Genomic DNA, 9,976 nt, shown 5'->3' with positions numbered 1-9,976 from the left:
AGATCTCGCCAGGCGCTAAAGACGCTCTACGAGGGCGTCTTGGAGAAGCCGCTGGCTGGTGCCAAGGACGGCCCCGCCCAGCTGCTTCCCTTCTTGGTCGAGGCACTCGAGGAAGCTCGCGTCCTTTCTTCTGCGGCGCTGACGTGCGTCTTCAGCCACGTCTACCTTTGCGACCCTGGCGCCATCCTCGACGAGCTGCTGTAGCCCGTGGACGACGAGCGCTTCGCCGCCGCCGCTGAAGCTGTGAAGGGCCAGGTGGAAGCCCTGCTGGTGAAGTTCCGTGCTTTGCCACTGTGCCCATGGCAGGTGCTGCTGATCCCGTCGATTCGAGAGGTGGAGCTGGTGGGGGCGACACCACCACGGAGGCAGAGCCCTTGGCGAATGACGGCACTGTCCAAGGGTGATCTTCTCGCACCTTCTTTCTAGTTTCCAACTCCTGCAATGTGTACCATGCCTCATGGAGGCGTTTAAACTTGCGTTTGGTATTGCGAAGAAAATTATGGTTGGTAATATTTGCTTCCGGATTTGCTTCGAGATTTGCGGTTTCCTTCCTATTTGCTCCATGTTCTACGTCGGCAAGGCCCGGCCGCGTGCATACCTCACCCGCCGTTAGCCCCGACCGGCTCACCAGGACGGGACCAAGGAGTGAGGGGCTATGTGACAAGTTAGGATCCTGAGTCGCGATGCTCAGGAGTCCCCCTTGACGCGCAAAAAGAAAATAGGGAGGGAGTGTAGGGGTGGATCTGGCGTTCTACATTGGCAGGGCCCGGCCCCGCGCATACCTCAACCGCCATTAGCCTTGCGGAACTAAGGAGTAAGGGGCTACGTGACCAGTTAGGCTCCCGAGTCGCAATGATCAGGAGTCCCCCTTGACGTTCAAATGGTCTTCATACCTTGGCTCCGCTCGGGGAGAGGCGCAGGACGACCATGTCCATGAGACCTGGCTGGGCGGTGTGCTCTCGGGTGTGACCTGGGCGCAGCCCCCATGTCTAGCCCCCTCGCATGACACTCTCGAGGGGAGGTGTTGCGATGAGGCCAGACACTGAGCTCTGGGCTCCTTGAGATTGATACGGCCGTGGGCTGTCCTCAGTTGTTTATCACCAGCGCAGAGCATAGCGCTTTAGTATGTGTACGGGCATAGCCGCTCCTCGGCAGTGTCGTCAGCCAGTGCGGAGCATGGTGCTTCCACTGGTACGTAGGAGGGGGGCCCTCTAGGAGGAGCCCCCGGGGCGTGTACAACCCCGCCCTGACACGTGGCTTGCATGGCAGGGCTTGACGAGGTGTATCTGTGCACTCATGAGCCAGCGCGGGACTCACGAGGCCCTACCTCAAGGCGGGTTGTGCCTAGTCTTGAGCCTTGGACGGCTGTGTGTTCCTGCGAGATGGTTAGATGCAAATGCTCTACGTTCTTAGGTCCTGGCCCTCGAGGGAGGTCAGCCACCATTGGTATGCCAGGTCGCGATGCCGTGGACAAGGCCAGGGGGTGTGGGCTGGAGAGCCAGTAAGAGCTCCTGAGTTGTGATGCTCAGGAGCCCCCCTTTCAACGCGCAATTGATTTGCATGGGGGAGAAGAGGCCCGTGGTAGGCGGCAGATCATAATCATAGCCAGGTTAAGTATGAAAGGAAAATCGACTTAGATGAACACGGAGAGGATACATGCCAGTGGGTCAGGCCCGAGCGGCTCGGGGATGATGCAGCCTGAGGGGCGCCCCCAGCAAGGTAAACTAAAGACAAAAGCAAAAGGGATACATGCCGCAGGGACGTACGCACGCGACCTGGGAATGATGCAGCCCTGAGGGCGCTCCCAGCTGAAATGAACTCGGAAGATGTCACTTGGTACCATTGTAGAAGTGGTGTTGGAGTAGCTGACAATGTGCGGTGAAGAGGCCGATCCTCTCGAGCCACCGAAGCCCTACGCCTCGGGAGGCTCAGGGGGTCCAGGCGGTTCCTCAAGGACCATCTCCATCTCCACCAGGACCACGTGATGCCTGGCCTCCTGAGCCGCCGGAATGCTCCACAGATGGCGCTGGTGAGTAGCAGCCACGTTAGGCAAGCTGAAAGGGATGCGAACGTAGCTGTGCGGTGGACCCTCGCAACATCCCACGTGTGAAGGAAAGAGGCACTCCCGAGACGCGGCTCGGTTGAGCCCTGGGAAGTCGATGCGGATGCGCAACCCGCCATCCTTGCCTGGATAGGGAGCTACGCCAGGCAGATGGCGGTAGCCGCATATGACTCTTGATTCCTGAAGTTCCTGAGTGGCCTTGGTGATGAACTCCTGAGGGAGTAAGGCGCCCCTTGCACGGGCGTGGATCCCGATGCAACACCTCCTGAGATGCCAACCTCCTGAGGCCTTGAGCTGGGCGATGTCTTCTTCTTGGGGACTGCCTCAGGAGGGTTCTCGCCCTTGCTGTTTGGGTCCTTGATTGATGTGGCTTGGAAGGCGTGCTCGAGGGAGCACACCACATCTTTCTCTTCGAAGGGGACTGTGATGATTCCGCCGCTTCCTGGCATCTTAAGGACATTGTAGCCATGGTCGGTCACCGCCATGAACTTGGCCAGGGCTGGATACTTGAGAATGGCACTATACGGCAGGCTAATGTGGTCGAAGTCGATGAGCTCGGTGTGGTAGTTGTTGCGCTGCTCGGTAGTGGAGCCGTCAGTAACTCCTGAGAAAGGCTTGGTAGGCTGAAGTTGATCATATGTCACTTCAAGGTTGTTGAACATCTCGACAGATAGAACATTGAGCCCTGCTCCACCATCGATGAGGGTCCCGGTAACTTGCACGTTGCTGATGACTGGGGAACAAGGCATTGGGAGGATGCTAGCTGTAGCCACACACTTGAGTTGATCTGCTGAGCTGAAAGTGATGGCGCACTTGGACCACCTGAGCGGGCGTTTGGCCTCGAGCTTGGGGAGGACTGCGTTCACCTCGCGAGCAAATTGCTTGAAGATGCCTTGAGAGGCTACGGCCTGGGCACCGCCCAAGATACAAGCGATAGCACACGTCTCCTAGAAGCCCCCAGCCCCCTCGTCCTGGTGGTGGTCATCATTCCTTCTTGGCGGTGGTGGCAGAGGAGGAAGGCCTGCATTGCCTTGCGGGTGGTCCTCGCGAGGCTGATCCCTCCAGACTCCCTCAAGAGGCTAGTCCTGCCAGCGATCCTCGCGAGGTTGGTCACGCCACTCCTGGCGAGTGCCTCGGTCGTCCCATTGTCATCCGCCTCGTCCTCCTCCTCGGCCGTAGCCCCGGTCATTGCGCTCGGGGCGTCGACCGATGCATCCTTCTCGAACGGCCCTGAGCTCCTGGCATTCATTGTTGTTGTGGGTGTAGAGGTTGTCGTAGGCGCAGAATTGGTTGCCCTTGGACGACTCCAGCTGGTCCCTGCCGCGCTTGGTGTCTGGTTCTGCTGCGAGTACGGATGCTCCTTTGCGCTTCATGTCCTTGGCCTTGGCCTTCTTCTCTTCTGAGTCTGCAGCTGGGAGCTCGAGGAGGGAGAGGCGTCCTTCCTCAGCTCTTGCGCACTTGGTCGCCAGGTTGAACAGCTCCAGAGATGTGCACAGATCCTCGTGGATGGCGAGCTCCTCCTTCATCTTGACATCACGGACGCCATCAGAGAACGCTAAGATGATGGCCTCGTCTATCACCTTGGGGATCTTGAGGTGGGCGTTGTTAAAATGCTAGATGTACTTATGCGGGGTCTCTCCGGGCTACTGCTTGATGCGGCGCAGGTCACCCGCTGTCGGAGGGCGGTCGCGAGTGCTCTGGAAGTTGCCGATGAAGCGGCTACGCATCTCGTCCCAAGAGGAGATCGAGTCGGGAGGCAGGTTCAGGAGCCAAGTGCGGGCACCATCCTTGAGCGCCATGGGAAACCAGATCGCCATGACCTTTTCGTCTCTGTTGGCCGCCTCGATGCCCAGCTCGTAGAGCTGCAGGAACTCGGCGGGGTCAACAGCACTGTTGTAGCGAGGAGGCAGATCCGGCTTGAACTTGCCTGGCCAGGCGATGCTGCGTAGCTCGATGGTGAAGGCATGGCAGCCTGTTGTGGCCACCGGAGCCTTTTGCTGACGCAGGGCTTGCTCTTGATGGTTCCTGCGGCCGCCGCCAGGGGCAACGTGGGGTCTTGGCGTGCTGGTGCAGGGATGCGGTCTCGTCGTGCTGGTGCAGGGAGCACATGAGCGCCTTCTTGAGGCCGAGGAATTTCTTGGCAGCTTCTATTTTGCCGCACAGGTGCCGAACGCGGTGGGTCATGTCCAGGGGCCACGCGCCTTGGAGCCAGGGCGCCTTCTTGGGGAGGAGGTGGCGGAGGTGCTCACTGAGCCGCGTCGCCCATGCAGGACGGAGGGCGAGGCAGCAAGAGGGACGGCGCGAGAGAGCCCCCTGCGGCGCTGACGAGCTCGGTGATGCGGGCGAGCCATTCTTACTAGAGGTCCTAGACGGGGCGGTAGTGCAGGAGCTCACGTGCCAGGAGCAATGCGGCCTGCGCGTCCGTGGGGGCGATGGGCATGAGACGACGAACCAGCTGGGGTCAGCAACAGAGTGGCGGTGCGGCCTTCCCGCCGCACCGTGGGGTACAGCGAAGATGCTTGCTGCTCGTTCCCCGCCGGGCCGGTGGCGGCGCTGGAGGCAGGAAATGGAGAACGACGAGGAGGCCCACCGACGGGAGCCGTCTGGGCGACGCGGGCGGCGAGAGCAGCCTGGCGCTCGGCGCGGGCTCGGCGAGTGTCTGCCATGGATGCGATGAAGCGATGGAACGCAGATCAGCGGAAAGAAGATTTTGGTGCGCCCCTACCTGGCATGCCAAATGTCGGATATCGGGTTCCAGCAAAACTCTTAAGGTTCAAACTCTGGGGTGCGCACGACGATCTTCTCCCTACAGAAACACGCCCACAACCTCGCCGCGATTCTAAGCTAGCACGATGAACAACACAAGAGACACGAGGTTTATACTGGTTCAGGCCACCGTTGTGGTGTAATACCCTAATCCAGTGTGTGGTGTGGTGGGTTGCCTCTTAGGCTGATGATGAACAGTACAAAGGAAGAACAGCCTCGCGAGAGATGTTCTTGTGGTGATGTGCGGACAAGCTAGGTCTCGGTTTGATTCCAGATGAGATGACTTCCTACTGTTGTGGCTATCTCTCTTTACAGAGGCCGTGGTCCACTTCCCAAATATTGAGCGGGAAGGGAGCCAACAACGGCCATTTTGAATGGGGACAGCTAGTACAAACTATCCTGACTAAAGGTGGTCTTCGACTACCAAAGGCACTGGTGATGATGTCGTCTCGGGCTGCACAGTGACCTCCGTCCTGCCATCCTGCTGGTCTTGGTCTCATTGCACTGATATGGAAACCTTTGCTTGATGCCTCGGTACTGCGCGCCTGTGCTTGCCCCCTTTGCACCAAAGAGGAAATGAGGACACCGCGGAGGCTGGCGCCCGCCTGGTGGCCGCATGGTCTTGATGGCCATGGCTTGCGTCATGAGCACCTCGTAAGGTACCCCTCGCCTTGATCTCTCCGCCTCCTCGCGAGCCTGCCTGGTGAGGCCACCTGTGAGGAGGCCTTGTGTCGTCCACCCCGCGAGGCTTGGCCCCTTGAGACAGTCTTGAGCATTTGTTGATGAAGATGGGTGTACTGGGCCGCTGGTGAGTCACGCTGCAGGCCGCAGGCAGGCAAGTCTGTGGACCCCCGTTCCCAGAATGCCGACAGTATCCCCAGAATGACAATGGTAAATCTGATTTGCTCATCATAGACCGGACCATGTCCAAAAAGGTACTATTCATCCGTTCTCACACGCCATTTCTCTGTGGCGTACCTGGAGGTGTGAGCTGAGGTACTATACCTCGGCTTTTCAAATGATCATCAAACTCCTGGCTCATGTACTCACCTCCACGATCAGATCGTAGAAGCTTTATAGTCTTGTCGAGCTGATTCTCAACCATGTTCTAAAAATCTTTGAACTTTTCGAAGGTTTCCGACTTATGCCTCATCAAATAGATATACCCATATCTACTCAAGTCGTCGGTAAAAGTCACGAAGTACTGATAGCCACCTCTAGTGGTTGTGCTCATTGGACCACACACATGACTATGTATGAGCTCCAACAGCTCGGATGCCCTCTCGCAACTCTTTCTGAAAGGAGACTTAGTCATCATGCCGAGCAAGCATGATTCATATGTCTTGAACGACCCGCAGTCAGCTGAAGTTAGGAGCCCTTTATCATGGAGCTTCTTTGTTTGTTTCAGACTAATGTGTCCAAGCCAGCAATGCCAGAAGTACGTTGGATTTATCTCATTAGGCTTATGCCTCTTGACATTCACATTATAGACCAGTTCCTGTTCCAGATTCAATATCAATAGCCCATCTACAATGGGTGCATAGCCATGGAACATACCATTCAAATAAAACGAACAACCATTGTCCTTTAAATTGAATTCATAACCCTGACTCATCAAACATGAGGTAGAATAATGTTCTGACTAAGTGCATGTAACGCCCCGGATACAACTTTCCATATTCGTAACTCCGACTCTTGCCATTTCCGTCTATGTGATTTATTATTTCCTCCGTGGTTGGGTTTTGTCTGTTGTTTTGCTTTTGTTCTTGTTATGCATCTCGTCTCATGTCATCATTCGCATTGCATCGGCATCATTTTCATAAAACTTGCATCCATTCGTGTTCCGCCGGTTCTCTCCGTTGTCCGTTCAGAGCCCGACCACACTCTCACGCGCCCGTGGCACCTCCGAAATATTATTTTATAAGTGGCATAAAAATGTTCTCGGAATGGGATGCAACTTGTCATGCGGTCTTATTATAGTGTAGACAAGCCTCCTGCCAAGTTTCGTCGCGTTTGGAGTTCGTTTGACTACCCAACCGTCAAATATGTAACCGCGCTATAGTCGGTTTATTCGTCGGACGTTTCGGTCTCCGAAACTGCCACCGGGTCGCTCGGTTTCTCTCTCTTCTCAGCTCGAGGCATTCTACACAGCCTACCTGTAGCCACCTAGTTCCCCCTCTGTCTGGAGCCGCTCGATCGCGATCCGAGGGTCCCGAAACCCCTCCTAACCCCCAAACCCGAGCAAATTTGCTATATATGGACACCCCCCTTCCAAATTTGGCAGCCTACCCCCCTTCCCTAACCCAGCTGCAGCAATCCCCCCTCCTCCTCGGGATCTCCACCGCCTCCCACCTCCATTTCCGCGCCACCCGCTCCAGCTCCACCACTTGGCGCCGCCGCCGGCGCGCCCCGAGCCAACCGGGGGCCGCCACGTCGCCCCTGCCTCCCTCCAGCGCCCCATCCGCCCGAAGCCTAGCGGAGGCCCGCCCCGGGCCGATCTGGGCCCGAGGCGCCCGCGCCATGCCGCCGCGCGCCCCTGGCGCTCGCCTCCTCCCCGTCACCTGCGCCCAGTGCCTCCTGGCCGGTCGCCGGATCCCTCGTCCGCGTCACCTTCCCCGTCGTCCTGCCGGAGCAGCGCGTCGCCGCCGCCGAAGCTTCGCCAGGCCGGAGCCCTGCCTCCTCCTCTCTACCTTCTCCTCCTCCACTTCTCGTGCTCACCCCGCCGACCCCTTCCTCCCGCAGGTAGCCGCCGCTGCCATGGAGTCATTCTGCCCCCGCCGCCACCGGGAACGGATGGATCCGGCCGGGATCCGCCGGATCCGCCCCATCCCGGACTCCTCCGGCCATCCCTCGCCCGCCGTCGGCTTCCCTCGTCCCGCCGCCGCCGTCAAGCCTAGCCTCGGCCTCGGGCAAGGCCAATGACCTCCCTCCGCATGGGCCTCCCCAGTGCCAGAGCCCAGCTGGGCCTGCCCCACCTCCTGCTCCACCGCACAAGCCCAACTCCCTCTGCCCGAGCCCAGCTCCCTCCAGCACGCCCCGTCCCGGTCCACCTCCTCTGCCTGCCCAAGCCTCTCCACCGACCTGGGCCATGACCCATGGTGAGAACTGCAGCCCCTCCAGATTCGGCCCGATAGTGGTTTTTTCTCATTCTGCGAATTTAGCTAATTTCCAGAGATTAATGTTTTACAAAAAAAACCCTCCTATATTCATGCATTAATAACTCACAAATGGTGCATCGGATTAAAATGGTTTAAACATGAAAGATGCTTATAATTTTGTGTAGATTAATAATATGTCATTTTCATCCCATGTTAAAATGTTTAACTTGCTGTTTATTTAAATTTGCTAATATGCCATGTTAAAATGATTTATTTCATAACTAAATAACCGTAGCTCGGAATTAAATGTTCTTTATATGTAAATGGGGTGGAAAAATGCCTAGTTTAACATGCTGGCATTGTATTGCATGTCTAACAACTTTAAAATTGTGTTTAGGGCAGAACAGTACCAAATTCATAATTTGCATATGGGGATTTTCCGGAATTGTTGTTTGTTACTTCCGGCCACATTTAAACTTGCCTAGTTAGGTAGTTTTCTTATGCTTCACCTCTTGCCATGTTTAACAATATTTAATAGTGTTTGGTAGCTTAAACGAGATCAACTAAATAGGTCAATGTGGTGTTTTGTGAACATGCAACTCGTTGCATATTGAGCTCCACTTAACTTCTAGTATTGTTTGTTACACTTTGCCATGCCATGCCTCTTTAAACCGAACATGCATCATATTTGCTTGTGCATCATGCCATGATTATGCTTGTGTGTTTACCTTGTTTTTTGCTTCTTTCTTGGTTGCCTTCGGTTTCGTTCCGGAGTTGTGAGGATTCGTTCGACTACGTTCGTATGTCTTCTTCATGGACTCGTTCTTCTTCCTAGCGGGATTTCAGGCAAGATGACCGCTACCCTGGATCTCACTACTATCATTGCTATGCTAGTTGCTTCGTTCTATCGCTATGTTGTGCTACCTATCACCTGTTTATCAAGCCATCCCAAATTGCCATGAACCTCTAACCTTTGACACCTTTCCTATGCAAACCGTTATTTGGCTATGTTACTGCTTGCTCAGCCCCTCTTATAGCGTTGCTAGTTGCAGGTGAAGTTGAAGATTTCTCCATGGTGGACAGGATTTTGGTTGGGATATCACAATATCTCTTATATTATTAATGCATCTATATACTTGGTAAAGGGTGGAAGACTCGGCCTTATGCCTGGTGTTTTGTTCCACTCTTTCCGCCCTAGTTTCCGTCATACCGGTGTTATGTTCCTGGATTTTGCGTTCCTTACGCGGTCGGATGATTTATGGGACCCCCTTGACAGTTCGCTTTGAATAAAACTCCTCCAGCAAGGCCCAACCTTGGTTTTACCATTTGCCTCACCTAGCCCTTTTCCCTTGGGAGTCGCGCATCCCGAGGGTCATCTTTATTATAGCCCCCCTGGGCCAGTGCTTGTATAAGCGTTGGTCCGAACCGAGTAGACTGCGGGGCCACATCGGGGCAACTCGAGGGCTGGTTTTACTCGTAGGATGTCTCATCTGGTGTTGCCCTGAGAACGAGATATGTGAAGCTCCTATCGGGATTGTCGGCGCATCGGGCGGCTTTGCTGGTCTTGTTTTACCATTGTCGAAATGTCTTGTAAACCTGGATTCCGAGTCTGATCGGATCTTCCGGGGAGAAGGTCTATTCCTTCGTTGATCGCGAGAGCTTGTCATGGGCTAAGTTGGGACACCCCTGCAGGGTATAATCTTTCAAAAGCCGTGCCTGCGGTTATAGGCATATGGGAATTTGTTAATGTCCGGTTGTAGATAACTTGACACCAGATCCGAATTAAAACGCATCAACCGCGTTTGTAGCCATGATGGTCTCTTCTCGGCGGAGTCCGGGAAGTGAACACGGTTTTTGGGTTATGTTTGACGTAAGTAGGGGTTCAGGATCACTTCTTGATCATTACTAGTTGACGACCGTTCTGCTTGCTCGCTTCTCGCTCTTATTTGCGTATGTTAGCCACCATATATGCTTAGTCGCTGTTGCAGCCTCACCACTTTACCCCTTCCTTTCCTTTAGGCTTTGCTAGTCTTGATACCCATGGTAATGG

Source organism: Triticum aestivum, chromosome 3B (genome assembly GCF_018294505.1).
Source record: "Triticum aestivum cultivar Chinese Spring chromosome 3B, IWGSC CS RefSeq v2.1, whole genome shotgun sequence".
Classification (NCBI taxonomy): domain Eukaryota; kingdom Viridiplantae; phylum Streptophyta; class Magnoliopsida; order Poales; family Poaceae; genus Triticum; species Triticum aestivum.
Note: the sequence above shows the minus strand (reverse complement) of the source record.